We start from the raw sequence: 14,736 nt of genomic DNA, 5'->3' as shown, positions 1-14,736 counted from the left end.
TGTCCTGTCAGGGTCAGGAGCATAATATGCCATCAGCCTCATTCTACTGGGGCTGGAAAGGACCACCTCTGTTTCTAAAAGATACCTTCTCCAATGCAATACTGTTTTTTTGCCTTTTTTTGAACCATTTCACAACTAGAAGGGAAGCAGAAACATTGCTGTGATTCTTTCTCTCCCTGGTTCAGGTATAGAACTGGCTGGGTTCCATGTGTTTCATGGATTCCTGCTTTCCTCTACCCTTGTTGCTTTATCCCAGTCTAATGTTGTGTCTCATCAGCCTGCTGGGGGAACTGTTGGTGGGGACAGTGCCCAGGGATGAGAAATGACAAGCAAAACCTGACCTAGAGTAGTCACAGTGACTGGGTAAAAAGGGAGTTATATCTTTCACTGCTCCACCAAACAGGTAGACAAGCATCCACATGCATGTCCGCATTGCTCCCTCTATGTATTATGCAACAGATTAAATACAGATCCACGAATTTATGTGCTATTGAAATTAGGGGTATGGTGGCCAGGATGTGATGGAGTCTGGAAAGGGGAGCTGGAGATGGTTTTCTGTCCCCACCTCAGGTTTTCGAGGTGGTCTCTGTGTTTGGAGGAGTAAGTTTTCTGTCTCTGTGCTGTGGGCTGAGAGGTGGTTGGTATACTCAGAACCTTGGCTGTGCAGCTCTTTGAGGTTTGCTGGCTTCAGTGGCTTTGTTTTAGACCTTGATGGGGGTAGTTACGAGGGAAGGTACTACAGGATCACAGTGGTTCTTTCTGCAGAGCACAGGGTTTCAGTGCAATAGGGGTTGGCAATGATGATCTCTTATTGCTCTGTTTCTTTTAAATGAGGGTTAATTGGAAAAAGTAGGGGAATTCTTAAACATGGGAAGAAAAAGCCTTCTCAAGAAAAAGATTAAGTTTCCAAATAGGTATAACTGGCTTAAAGTAGAGGGCTTTGACCATTTAAAAGAAATGTGAGCATCAAATGTGTCATCAAAAAGCCTGGGTATGTCAAGTGGAGGAATAAACACTAGACGAACTGTCAAAATACCTTCCCAATGAAATTGGGATGACTGTCCTATGTATGTGACCAATACCCTTGTATGTATTACACATGCACAGGCATACTTCCTTTGAAAAGCTGCCATGCAGCAGCCTGTAACAGGGCCAATGTGAAGTCTGTCATATCTTTTCTATACACCTTCAAACAAAACCCTGAACGGCAGCATCCAGAAAGCTGAAAGGAGGAGTGTGAGAGAGAAGTGTGACTGCTAATGGGGGAGGAAAGGATCAGGCGTGTGAGTGCGGGGAGGCTTCACAGAAATGGTCTTACAGCACAGAGAGATAGACAGGACTAGTAAAGAGCTTTGTACATGATAGTGCAGCCTGGCCTGACGGTTGTCACTTGAAAATTTGTGGCTCTGTGAGGCTGAAAAGTATATTTGAAGGATAGCTAGAACTAATTACCTGGAGAAACTAAGCTAGACTGAAAAAGAAGTTAAAATAGGGATGACAGCACACAAAATATTGGTGCAAATGTGTGATTTTCCTCCATATCTTACTCCCCACTCTTAGTAGAAGGTGTGTGGGAAGGGTGCCTTATCAACCCAGCCCAGCATGCAGGGATTTGAGTGTGTGGCTGGTTCCAGACCTGGCACACATCTAGCTGCCCAGACCTCCAGCCCCTGCCTGGCAAGGGTCTGTTACCCCATGGGGCCATAGGACCTCGGCCACCTTGCTGTTGGCTGGTGATGTCTCATCCTTCCAGCTGGTGTAGGGGCTGGGAGTAGAGCTGGCTTTAGGGACAGGCTGTTCTTTCTGGGAAAGCGAAGGGAGCTCTTTTCCACCCATTTTTTGAGATTTACTGCGGGTCCTCAGTGGCAGACTCTTCCAGGCATGCCAAGTGTGTCTTTACTATCCTGACCTACGATCTGTTTTTTCTTTTCCTTTGCTCACTGTCATAAATAATGTGAAAGCCCTTTCAATGTGGTGAAGCTAAGCAGGTGCTCAAAGCAGGCTGTGGAGGTGCAGATGCCTCCTCCTTCAGCCTTCTGCTGTAGGAATGGCAACTTCTTTTCCATAAAACCCCTTTTGCAGAGGGGTTTTTATCCTCGTCTGAAGAGGTGCTATGGCAAGGCCATCTCTTCTTTTCCGCCCTGGTAAGTGGTGACGACAGCTACCTGAGGGGAAATGGTTTGGTCTCTTACCTGACTCAGACCAAAATAGACATTCTTCCTGTATGGTACAATGTCCCGTGGGAATGGACATGTGATGCAACACACATCCTGACACCAGAATGGACAGATGCTTGAGGCATAGGTCACATCAATGACTTCTCACCTCTCAGGCTCTCTCTGCCTTCTGACTCCAGGAAAACTGGCTCTTTCACGCTTTTTTGTCAGATCCCCTCTCAAGTCCTGTCATTGCTGAGTTGCCACAGGTCAGCTGAAGTGGGATAGGCCACGGGCTGTGGTCTATTTCTGCTTGGAGAAGCACATGTGGTTAGCAGAGTATTAGACATGCAGCGAAACGAAAGGACTCTTTCCCTCCAACTGCTGACTTTCCCCTCCAGAGCTCCTATAGCTCAGTAGCACCTTGCTGATGGTGATGATGAGGATGCACTTGGTACTGTCAGTTTGCATATGCATTGCTTTCCCAGCCAGGTGGCAGGGAAAAGGTAGGTTTGAGAGATGTCAGCTTGCACAGGCAGCTTCTATTTGGGGTTTGATAGTTGCTACATTGGCTGCATAAGCTGATTGGATGTGATGTGCAAACAGGTTATGGGGAGAGGAGATAATTCTGCTGCCTGCCACGCAGACAGCTGGATGTATGATGGCCGTGAGACCTGTAAGATAATTTCCCTACTGGATACAAGGGCATCAAATCCCACAAGGTATATGACTCATATTAAAGGCAGCTGTGGAGGAGCCTGTGGTCATGGTACAGCATTGTGTCAGCAATATAAGAATCTTGAAATATAAGGATGGATTATTAGCAAGAAAGCCTAAAGCTGAAGTTCCTGTGGTAGTCTTTTCTAGTATGCTGCTCGCTGCATGTCTGGTTGTATCTAGACAGAAAAAAAGTTATTCTCAGATAAAAGAAAAGATTATGTAAAGATGTGAGCTTTGAGTCACTGCTACTCCTCTTTGGAAAGGGATATGCTGTGTGTAAGGGGTAGGAGAATAAATTTGCAGAAGGTGATGGGTCTGCCAGCTGCAGGTATTCTGAGTCTGTAGTACCTCTGTTCTGCTCACCAATATTTTATACTAGTTATGATCCAGCTAAACAATCAGCTTTATTCCATCTTTATAGTAACGTCACTTTATCGCTATAAGCAAAAGGCTAGCGGGCTGCTGGAAATAAGGTAGCTATGTGGGCAGTATTTAAACAGTGTATGTACTGTGGAGAAGGGGAGAGGAATCTGAGGGTAGCTGGCTAGCGGAGAAGCCAATGAAACCAATGGGACAGTGGAAATGCGAGTGATCCTTTGGTGCTCGGTAATTAACATGGTGGAAGATGGATGGCTGTGAGAACTGATCTGAAAAGTAATTACTGTGAAAAGTAATCCAATAAAGGAGCAGCTCCTGCAGAATCACACAGAATTGGGGATGGTTGTTAAAAATTAAAACAGTAGGCTTACAAGAAAGACCTGAAAGAGAGAAAGGGAAACACTTGGCATGGCTGGAAAGGATGGGGCAATGCGCTAGGCTGTAACTGGTATGTCCAAAATGAGATTCAATTAATGCACATCCATAGTTTGTGCCTGGAAACTGTACAGGGAAAAATAAGTTAGGCTGTAAATAATGGGAAGAAGCATATATTTCCAGAGGCCGTCAAAAACTACCGAATAAATGATGTGAAGCTGTATCTATATGAAAGCAAATAGGTCAGAGGAATATGAATACGGTAACAGCAATGTGTGACTAGTCCTACATCTGAAGAGAAGTGATGAATATAACAGGTAGAAAGACATCAAAGAGGTAGCAGAACTATGCTTACTGACAATGGAGGCTTTAACTAGCTTTGCTATTAGCAACTTGCTGTGTAGGAACTGCCTTTTTTTTGGAGCTGGTCGTTCTGTAGTCAAATGTGTTGATAATTTGTGCCTACATAGTGCATTTTTGTCAAAGGAATCTGGAGTGTCCTGGAAAGGTAGCAAATTCTTTGGCAGATTGGAAAAAAGGAAGACGCATGGGTATTAGACTGGACTTAGTGTAACACTAAATAACTATGGGCTGAATTTTATCTTCAGATCCCAATGTAGGTATTGGTGGAAGACGGAAGTAGACAGCAAGACAGCATAGTTCCTCTGGCTCCTGCCTGTCTGTGCACTGCATAGCCGAACAGCCAGGGACCTGTCTGAATGGGTGCAGGGAGCCCTACGCTTAGGGTAATGTATATGTAGTACATTACACACCTCTATAAAGTGGAACTTGAACGCTTTTTCCATTGTCCTTGGGAAAGATTTATGGAAGAACCATTTTCCCTGTGAATATTGTCCTCATCAACTGCAGTTGTATTTGAGGTAGAGAATGACCTTAGGTCAAAGACACTGGAGAATAAATTGGGAGACTCTTGCTCAGTTCCCAGCTGTGCCCCATGTCTCCTATCAGCCCTTGGGTAAATCTGCTCATTTCTCTGTGCTCTGGCTTCTTGTGTGCAAAGCAGAGATTGTAATGCCTCGTTAGCCTGTCCTTTTCGGTTAGATGAAAAAGCCTTTGGAGCAGGCAGTATGTTTTTTACCACATGTTTATGTAACATTTTGCATAATTTGAATTTGATCTTGGCTAGTGTCATCTAGGACATGCGGAGATACCTCATGAATAATACTAGTAATATTTTAATATTGATAATGCTTAGCACATTCATAGGGTTTCACACCCCACCCACCCCCTCCAAACCAGCACTCAATACTGTTGGCATTGTGGTGATGGAGCGTGAGTCATGTTGGCTCCTTTCCCTGGCATGGTGCTATCTGTCAGCTAGCCAGAAAGTTGAGGGGTTTAGTGAGTAGGTAGTGGATGTCAGGAACACCAGAATTCAAATGCAGCCCCAGCAGTGACTTAGGTTGTGATCTCTGGGCCACGTTGGTTTGTTTTCTAAAGGGCACTCTGATCTTTGGCCATCTGACTTGAGGTGGTGGCAGACAGATGCTTGGTGGTTGGTTAGACACGACAAGTGTTGCACATACCTGAAAACCAGGCTCTAAGAAGCTCATGCATTGGGGAACCCATATCAGGGGCCACTTTGGGAAAAACTTGCTCCTCTTCTGCTTGTAGTTTTTTTTTTAATCAGTAACAAAGGGGAAGTATGTGTGTACCTTAAAAAATAATTGTGGAAATTGGCAAAAGTTTATGTAATGTTTTGAAGGAAGCGCTAGGTAGTTTAAATAATTTAATTTTCACTGAGTGCTTTTTGTTGCAGGATGTAAGAGCAGGGAAGGAAGAGAAAAGATGTACAGAGAGAGTACTGGCACATCTGCTCATCCACCACAGTGTCCCTTCTCAGACGAAAAGCTTAAATAACGAGCATCTCTCCCACCCCTCGTAGGTACCTCTGCCACACATACATGTCAGGAGCTTTCTTTTCAGGAGGCTATCCATACCTCATTTGTGTCCTTGAGGATGTCTCAGCAGCTGCTGTGAGCATGCATGCTGCCTGGAGCGCCCTGCCTCCAGTTATCTGCTGAGAGATTGGCTCAGTTGTTTGCAGTTCTTCCTCCAGGCCACTGGTGCCAGTTTTTCCAGCACATCCTCTGGGAACTAAAAGCACCAGCTACAAACCTTCAAAAACAGTGAGGGAAAAATGTGCTTTCAAAGTAAGAGGGGGTTGGCATCTTGAAACTGGAAATTTTATCTATCTAATCATGCACAGTAATGAAACAAACAACAGGAGCTCGTACCCAGCTCCTTTTGTTATTGCCCTGCATTTTCCTTAGACTGTATGCAGTTTCTTCTGAGTGACCTTACTAAGCACTCCCTACACTTGTGAATTAATCTTTATTTACTTTGCTGCAAAGCTTTGTCACTGCATGACTTTCTTTTCTGTACTGAAGCACTCATCAGAAGAGCCTGCTAAGCTAAGCACCAGCACATGATGTAGTGATGCTGTATCCACTGAAAGCATCACCTATCTGGGAGAAGGAAGAAAGGCAAAGTAGCTTCATCCCACATTTCTGCCTGTCTAATTCAGGGCTGCTGCTGGATGCAGAGTCCTGTTTAAGATTAGTTAACCTTGGAACCTGTCTGTCTGGAGCAGCAAGGTGCTCACTTCCACATCCTTCAACAAGTGATGTGCTCGGGTACAGGGTACTGCCCTGGTAGCTGCAGAGACCGGAGTCTCTGAGCATAATGACACGTACACCTTTGAGACAGTCCATAATCCATCCTTTATGCTTTCATTGTCACCTTCACATTCACGCAAGGTAAGATGGCCTTTTATCAAAGGTGCCCTGCACTCTCTTCAGGCATAAATGAGTTCTGCATCCCTGTGAGTTCAGCTTGGACTCATGTAACCTCTGCCAGAGATAGGTGGGAAGTTGCAAGAAGTGAAAAAAGCGGTCTGTAACATCTGAAAGCTAGGATGGATTACAGAGACAAGTAATGAACAGAGACCAGTGCGAGAATAAAAGAGCAGAACAGGAAGACAGTGTTTGGTGGACTTTAGGCCTTTAGTGCTAGTGAGGTTTTTTCAACCTGTTTTCCTCTCCAGGGAAATGGCTTCTTATTCAAAGACAAATATTTCCACCATCCCTTCTTATTTGCTATGAAGTAGTAAGGGAAAAAAAGCCCCAGCCCTCAAAACCTTCATCTGCCCATTCTGAGCTTGGGCAGTGACAGGCAGGTGCATAGAAACCCCTGTTTCAGAAGGTTCCTTGGTGGAACATCCTCTTCGTGCCCCACAGGATTTCGTAAGGCTTACCAAACCTGAAACCTAAAATAAGAAGACAAAACCCACACCTGTAAAGCACCAGAGAGTGAGATGAGAAGATCTCCCTTTACTGGGAAGGTGAAAGGTGTGCTAGAAATGGAAGGAGTCGACAACGCTTTAGACTGCTTGGCTTTCCCCCCTTCACGTGTGCCCTCCTTTCACCTGTTTGTGTTTGTGAGGTACCAGATAAGCTCTCGTCTGTAGGCTTGAGGGGCAGAGTGTGGTCTCACCAAAATCAATGGGCGACATGGATCTGTATGCTGTGAAAGGTCCCACAGAATGTTCTTCTGCATTCTTAAGGGCCCTCATGTCTTCCAAAACCTGCCCCTTTGTCCCTTGTTCCTGAAAAAACCCACATTTAATCCCCTCCTTATGCTGTTTCATTCAAAACTTTTAAGCATCTCTTCCCACTAGACTGGGAGAAGGAGAACTCTGGAAAGCAAAAGGACACCAAGACAGAAGAAAATACAAACCAAACCAGAAAACGTCAGGAACATTAGGGGGAAAAAAAGCAACGCCTTCCATTTTTAAAATTCTTCTGCTTTCTCTGCCCTCCCAAATCCATCCATACTTTCTAGTTCTTTTTGTTGCTGTTTCTTAAAGTTGAGTCATTAACATTATAGTGAATATAGTGCTATAGTCATTTGGTGGATATATTTAATGGACCCACCCAAGGTAAGGACCCCATTGAAACCCATCATGAGAGGAAGGCCAAAAAAGGGACTACAGTATTGCCAAACATGATGGGACTGTTACCTCAGTTTGACAGGTGGTGGGTAACAGCTGCACAGCTTTGGCTGGTGTTTCAGGGCAATGAAACACAGAAGTAAAGGGGAGGCTTTGGAGAGATTTTGATTATCCTTGCAAAGCACTTAAATGCATTTATTTATTTATTTATGCTTTTGAAGGACATTTTCACCAAGTAGGCTTGACCAAATCCAGATTAAATAAAGTAAAAAGTCAACAAACCTCTCACCCCAAGTCCACCACTGCCCCCCCCCCCCCCCCCCCATTTGTGGCTGAGACACTGGTTGGAGAATGGTGACTCTACCAGCCTCTCTGGCCAGTCTTCTCACTTGCTGTGGTCATGCATCGTGGGGACCCTGCATCAGAGCATTCAGCTGCTGCCCCATTGTCGTGGTTTAAACCCAGCCACACAGCTCATTCACCCACTCCCCCCTTTTCTCCCTCTTTCTTTCCTTCCTCCTCCCCCCCCCCCCACCCCGGCTCCTGGAGGGATGGGGAGGAGAATTAAGAGAATGTAACTCCCACGGGTTGAGATAAGAACAGCCCAGTAACTAAGGTATAACACAAATCACTGCTGCTACCACCAGTGATAATAGTGATAAGAGAAATAACAAGAGAAGAGAGAATACGATACCACTCACAGAACGAGTCTGACCCCGCTCCCCTGAAGAGAGCCCATGCCCTTCCTGGTAACTCCCAGTTACCTCCCTGGGCATGACGTGCTATGGTATGGAATCCCCCTTTGGCTAGCTTAGGTCAAGTGTCCTGTCTCTGCTTCCTCCCAGCCTCCCCTTGTCCCTGGCGGAGCATGAGACTCACAAAGTCCTTGGTCAGAGTAAACATTACTTAGCAACAACTAAAAACAATCAGTGTTATCAGCTGTGTTTCCAGCCTGAAAGTCAAAACACAGTGCTACACCAGCTACTAAGAAGGAGAAAAACTGACTGCTACTTGCTAAACCCAGGACACCCATTCAAATTCAGATGTTGTTAGCCTGAAGCCCATTGCTAATTCAAATCACTCCTAGATTGCAAACGCTTTCCTGCCTTGGCCTGCCAAGTTTCAGGTCTTCCCTAGAGCAGATGTCCAACCAAGTGCAAAATCAGAGTAACTCTGCTTTGCCACTGATGTCAGTAGGGAGTTGCCACCACAAGTATCAGAAAGTATTAAGAGCTTTACACTTTGGATCCCAGTTTGTGGTTCAGGGAATTTCCTCTGGTGGTTCTTCCCTGGTTTCTGTTATTCCTACAACTCCAACGCCAGCAGGAAGTGGCTGCTGAACCTGCCACTTTGACTAGGAGATTTTGGAGCAGAATTCTTTTAACTGTTATATAGCATAACAAAGCTCCAAGCTGCAGTCCTATCACCTCATGCTGTGACCTTGTTGAAGCTCCTAATGTGAAGCCAGGTCAGGTTTGGATGGCGATCTCCTGGGCAGAGCCAGGATGCTGCAGGAGGCACCATTTGGGAGTCAGCAGGAGGGGCGATTCCTCAAGTCAGTCCTGAACTGATCCCACAGCATGGTGGAGTATTGCTTTGCTGGTAAGTAAGACATGCAGCAGCAGTCACAACCATCTGAGGATATTAAAAAGCTCTTTCTCCAGGAACAGTCATTACCTCTAATATCCTCTTCAAGTTTAAATTTGGGTAATTACTTTTTTTGAGACCTAAAAAAAAGATTCTCAAGTGTTTTTTTTCGTAGATACTGTATTTTCTCTCATGCTTTCTATAGTAAACAGCTTTATAGGAATGATACACACTGTTAAACAGATGCTCTGTTGTACCCTGGAAGCTAGATGCAATTTGGAGGTGGGTCATTATTAGCAGAAAAGCTCTGGGGCCCAGCTGCTACAGGCAGGAGGTAATCATTAATAGTAGGGCTGTGTAGCAGCATTGATGAAGATGCATGGTATTTGTAAGATATGTGAATAATTTGCCATAAGATCTGCACCCCTTTTCTGAGGAAAACACTGGGTTGCTTTAGAAGACCAGTGTATATCCATCCAGGTGGTGCGGCAGCCAGCCAGAATTCTTGGCATCACTTGCACTGGCTTGAGGACCAACAGGCTCTCCTGTGGTTGCTGTGGTGAAGAGCATTGTAAAGGAGCCTTGCCTTCTCTCTGCAGCCTCCCACCTGATTAGGGGCCCTCTGTGGCCTGTTGTGGCTTTACACTAGCTCAGAGCTCTCTCTTTGGCTTCCTATTTTTGGAATATCTGAAAACTTGTCACATTGCTTTAATACGACTGTCTATTTGTTTTTCAGATTCCTTCTTAGCCTCAATCTCCATTGTATATTTTTCCTGCCAGAGGTTAAATTTCTTTCTATTAGCTTTGGTTTTGTTGGACTTGAGAGCTTAATGGATGCAATTATAAGGTCTGAATAAATAATTATGGAACAAGTTTCAGAAATGATTTACTCAAGTTTGTTCCTGTAATGAAAAAACCCCACCAACTTTCCAAAAGCCATCTTCAATGCTCACCTAACTCTGCAGTGGGATATGACGTGGTGTATGAGATACAACTGACTTAGTTTTTAGTAGTCTCTAAGCTAAATCTGAATTTAAACTACGCAGCTGAAAGCCTGTGTGGCTTGGTACAGGATCTGCTTTCTGAGCAGTCCTGGGAAGTTAGACTGATCAGAGAGGCTGACCTATGGTGCTTTGTTGTGTTGGTGTCCATCTGATTTAATATGAATACAATTGAGTCTTCTTCTTTTCTAATGAATCTGTTCTTGATGTGAAGTCCCTTCCAAAGGGTATAAACATGAAGTATTGCTAAACATTTAAAATCTCTCTACTTCCTCCCTCTTCTCTGTGGATTCCTGTCCTGCCTCCCAGTAACACCATCACAAGTCATGTAAGACTTCCCTAGTGTCTCTCAGATCAACATAACAGTCCTGCCATGTTTGGCAGTACTGCAGTCCTTCCCTTGGCATCAGTATTGTACAAGACGTGAAGACCTTAGTGATGCATATGTCACCTCTCTGAAGTTCAGCTCCTCTTCTGTGAGAAGAGTGTATAAATGATGACGTGATGAAAGCAAGCAAGTACAAGACGTTACATGGCATGGGAGCACTTAGAGTATGTTGACCTTGAGGGCTTTCAGAAAGGCTTTATAAATTATTCTCTGTGGCTTGACTGCCGTGAAATCCCAGTACTGCAATGCTGGGTATTGGCATTTAATTTCTAATTGATTCAGAAGTAAAAAAAACCCCAATCAAAACAACAGAGTTCTAAGTCAAGTAAAAAAACCCACAGCCTTTTTTCTCTAATGTTGAAACACTTCTTTGCACTAAAAAAGACAGAGAAGAAATGTTTCAGCCTTTCCAAAATGGGATTTTTAAAGCTTTTTGTTCTGAGAAATGTTGTGATTGTTTTGATCTATTTGAACACAAACACATTTTGAGATGTATTTTCCTTTGAGTGAACGTCAGGTGTTGCATTCAGCTTTTTCTAGTGGGTTAGCTTAGCAGGCCGAGGGTGAAGAGAAAGAAACCCTGTTGGTTGTCTCAGCTTGTTTTGTAGAAAAAGACCAAGAAAATCCTATGTATCACTGAAGAAGAAAAATGGAGTTGAGAAGAAAAAAAGTGTAGAGGGGACAGAGGGTAATGAAACTCACCTGTGAGGGCATCTGCAAAAGCCAACAGCAATGAGAGAGAAAAACTAAGCCCTTCTTTCCCTGGAGCTACTTGTTTCTCTGACCTTCACAACACAAATCTCTCTTTCCATCAGAATAAAATACTAACTGTCCTGCTTGCGGTTACAGCATCCTACTGGCTTCTTGCAGGAAGGTCACAAAGCAGAGGAGGAAAGGAAGGAAGGAACACAGCAGTGTCCTTAGCTTATTTCCCTCTTTGGGAAAGACAATGCAATCACCACAAACTGGAATCACAGGGTGCAGCCATTTGGTTGGTGGGAAGCATGGTGGGGTGAGAGGTGAGCGGAGAGAGGTGCAAAGGTGGAGCGAAGGGGAATGATCATGTGCATGTGATGTCTCAGCTGCAGGGTGCCCTCAGTTATGCCTGTCTGGCACTGGACCAGAAATGGGAGCTCACAAAGAGTTGTGTGCATCAATGGCTGGTGTTTGAGATGCATTGCATAGGGCTCCACCTTCCCAGTTCAGTCACTAAATGGCTGTACCATAGCAGGTTCCTCTCTTTTGCTGCCATGACCAGCCACACCAGAGGGCTGGCATTTTACGCATGCTGTAAGTACTTTGTAGACAAGGTATTTCTATTGCTGGTTAAACAGATCTGAGGTATCCAAGATCTGAAGTGGTGCACGGCATACCCTAGGAATGGTTTGGAAACAGCAATAGGAAAGACTGAGGGATTGTCAAAAGCTTATATGCTTTATGTGCAGCTAGGAGTGCCAGCCAATGGGGAGCATTTTGGGCCTGGTGTACTCTTACTTTTCATCTAATGATGAAGAAGGAAGAGGAGAGAGGACCTCAAAATATTGCTTTCTCTGTTTTCAGTGAGAAAAAAAGAGATTGAGGCTGATCCCAAGAACGTTAAGTGGTGCTTCTGCTATTTGTCATTCAGGAATCTAACCCAAAAGCTTTGCCTGTATCCCATCATGCTTATATGGGTGTATCCCATCATAACATCATCTCTCATTATGTACAGTCACATTCTAAGTACTCCTGCAACATTCCAGCTCCCAGAAACACCTGTAGACCTCCTTACCTATCTTGTAACTTGTGGCTTTCAGCACTGACTCTATCCCAGATGGTCTGAGGTGGATAATGATTCTTTCTTAGTGTGTGCTGGTGATACACATTCCTCTTGAGTTTCTCCCCATTCCAGACTTGCCCTGTCCATTGGAAAACATGATGGAGGGTCAGTGGGTACATGGTGGCTGCCTCCAGCCAGCAGCTGACTGGGCCCTGCTTGGGGTGTGCAGAGGCAATAATGGCACCCATCAGCAAAGTGCTGCTGCCACAGGCAGGCACTAGCTGCAGCACCAGTACAAGGAAATGTGTTTTAGGTAAAATATAATTAACCTAGATACAGATCTTGATGCCTCAAGGCAGTGCTGAAGCCAAGAGCTTTACAGGACTTTTACAAGAAGGGGACAATTATGTGGATAGTGAGGATAGCCGATGGTTAAAGGAGTCAGGAAACCTCTCTCCTTTGCTATTTCTTTTGTGGGTTTTTTTGTTTTTTTTGTTTTCAAATGAGAGCCATGTCCACTTTATCTGTAATGGCTTGAATCAGCTGTGAGCTGTTACTACCGGGGAAAAAAGCTACTTTGATGGACAAGTTATTACATAGTGGATTGCTGCCTCTTGAAGTATCTCTTTGTCCAGGAGAGGCAAGCTGACCACAGGCAGAAATGTCAGGGTTTCCTTTTAGTTTCCAAAACCTGTTAGAGACCTTAGACCTCACTGGGAAAGGTATTGATAGTGGGGCCATGGGAAGGGAGAGCAGCAGTGGGGGAGGGCTGGGGAGAGAGCATGTGCATGGGTTTGCTTGTAATTAGGAGATTTAAACTTTGAAAGAAGTTAATTAATAATGAAACTTGTGACTGAATGATGCAGATTGTGAGGACTGGCTTTGTCAGCAGCTGCAATTAATTACAGGCTCAGGCACAGGGAAAAGGAGGGGGTGAAGGATGTGGGGAGGGGGAGGCATCACCAGAGGGAAGATGATAAACCTGGCTGCAGGCTGTTGCTGTGGTGACAGGAGGCAGTTGCCGTGGTTGGCAGCAAGTGACACGTTGAAGGCAGCAGGTACTTCTAATTACCCCTTCCACCGACCCAGGCAGGCAGCAACCCCTCCTGACTCAGGGCAGGAGATGCTCCAGATTTCTCCTTGCTCTTCCTTCCTCTCTGCTGCAGGTTTGACGTGCCTTTTCAGGGCCCCCACCTGCTCTGAAAAGAAAACCACGAGGCGGCAGATTTTCCTAATGTCACTTTAATAGCCTAGGAGCAGCCAGCGATTCAGTAGCATCCTCGGGAAGCCTGGACAATGCTGGCAAACTTTCAGAGAGCTGGTATCCAAATGGAAGGGGAGGAGAAATCGAGTGCAGCCAGCCGCAGCCTTTTGAGCAAGAAGATGAGGGCCTTGCACGTCTGGACTAAGCTGCAGCATTTTTGGGAGCACTTGCTGTGGCTGGCCAGGTCTTGTGCTTTGGGGTCTTGCCAGCTGCCCAAAGGCAGTCTGCCGTGATCTGTATGGCCTAGGTGGAGGGGAAGTGTGCTGCAAGGCAAGAGGAGCAAAGGGAGCATCCTGACCACTGACAAATTGCTTCTTCCTAAGCATGCACGCAAAAGTGTTGATCTGTATAAAATAAACTTCTGACTTTGAGTCCCTGTTGTGGTTTCATTCCCTTTGCCTGAATTTCCCAAGTCTGGCTGCACTAGATCTACGTCACTGCTTTGCAATGCAAATGCTGGAAAGATATCACAGATACATGCCCACTTTTAGGGCTCCAATATTGTAAATGAGTTCTTGGATAAGTGTGTATCGGTTCTTGACACTCCTGCAGGAGGAGAGGGATGGTGAAGAGGAAGCAGGTAGAGGGTGTGGAGAGCACAGAGAAGGTCACACAAAACACACCATTTTTATTCTTTTCTGTAATGTATAAATGACGTGGTACTTGATGAAATTAAAAGGCAACAAATTAAAAATAAATAGGAGGAAACAATTTTTAATGTAAAGTATAATTAGCCAATGTAGCTCAGGGCTGCCAACTATTTATGAAACAGATATTTTAATAAGATTATCAACAAAGGATTCAAATGAATAAGCAAAATATCTGCAGGGATACTAGTATAGCCGAGAAAACAATTATAAGGGTTATCAATCCTTCTGCTTTAGGGCATAAATAGATCACCAGCTGGGGTCAGAAATGCAATTTCCCCCTATGGTTACCAAATAACTTAATTAGGCATATTGTGGAGTTTTATTCAGCATAAGCCACTGCTGGAAGCAGAATAACAGATTAGATGGACCATCAACCTGTTCCAATATGGCAACTCTATCTCCAAGTTCCTCTCAGAAGGGGAAAGAGGGAGACTTCTAGCTTTGTGTTATTGGGAAGGGGGTCCCAGAAGGGCATTAATCACTAG

General features: G+C 44.8%; 1 protein-coding gene across 1 annotated transcript in view; it reads left to right on the top strand.

Annotated features, from left to right (window-relative positions):
* CACNA1I (calcium voltage-gated channel subunit alpha1 I) overlaps nt 1–14,736 on the top strand; it is a 154,207-nt gene that overhangs the window by 51,976 nt on the left and 87,495 nt on the right. The gene's annotated exons all lie outside the window — the stretch shown is intronic.

The sequence above is a fragment of the Lathamus discolor genome, chromosome 1, assembly GCF_037157495.1.
Source record: "Lathamus discolor isolate bLatDis1 chromosome 1, bLatDis1.hap1, whole genome shotgun sequence".
NCBI lineage: Eukaryota > Metazoa > Chordata > Aves > Psittaciformes > Psittacidae > Lathamus > Lathamus discolor.
The sequence above is the reverse complement of the archived record's forward strand: the minus strand, read 5'-3'. Positions and strand labels throughout refer to the sequence as shown.